The following is an 866-nucleotide window of genomic DNA, read 5'->3' on the forward strand; positions in this document are numbered from 1 at the left end:
ACTAACAATTTTTTTAAATAAATAATTAAAATAAATATTTTATTTACCAAAATATACATTTTGTAATATTTTTATCGAAATACGTAGTATCTCTTATCACGTTTACAGTGTAAACGAAATAAGATTGTACGTATCTCGTTTACACTGTAAACAAGATAAGACATAAAATGATAAAGGTGTATATTTCATTTTCAGTGTAAACAAGATACGTACAATCTTAATTCGTTTACACTGTAAATGAGATACATGAAAAATTATGACGTTTACAGTGTAAACGAGATACGTTACGACAAATTTTCAGCAGCTATAAAAGGATGTGCAACCCTTTGTATTCTCCACAAACATTTCTCTTCTGCTTCTATACTTTTTTTTCCTTCCAAAAAGTAAGCCAAAATATCTAGTAGTAGTGGATATTTGGTTGTAAGTCTGTACCCTAATTGCCATATGAGAAATAGTGATACTGTAGTGATATTTGAGTGTGAGAATCTCATTCTGTTGCATCCGGCGAGTAAGTTCTTTGTCAGAGTTGAAGAGTCTGATATTGAGTAGCGTCGGTGGTAGCAGGAGAAAAGAGATCCGAAGGGTGGGGTATTGGTTGCTAGCATTGATGGGAAACAAAATTTTTCGGTTCCGTCTGTTTTGGCTTCATGGCGACGAGCATGTGCGCCTGATGTTTGACATCCACGGGAGAATCATGGTGGAAGAAGTGATGGAGCTTTCTGCGAAAGTTGGTGATGTCGGTGGCAGTAGATCTGGCCAGTTGGACTTTGTGCAAGAAGACCCACCTCTTGCACCACCACCGCTACACGTTGCTAGTCCAGTAGAAAACATAGACGTTGACGGTGAGGAGTCTAACGAGGAGTATA

Source organism: Arachis ipaensis, chromosome B10, assembly GCF_000816755.2.
Source record: "Arachis ipaensis cultivar K30076 chromosome B10, Araip1.1, whole genome shotgun sequence".
Lineage (NCBI taxonomy): Eukaryota > Viridiplantae > Streptophyta > Magnoliopsida > Fabales > Fabaceae > Arachis > Arachis ipaensis.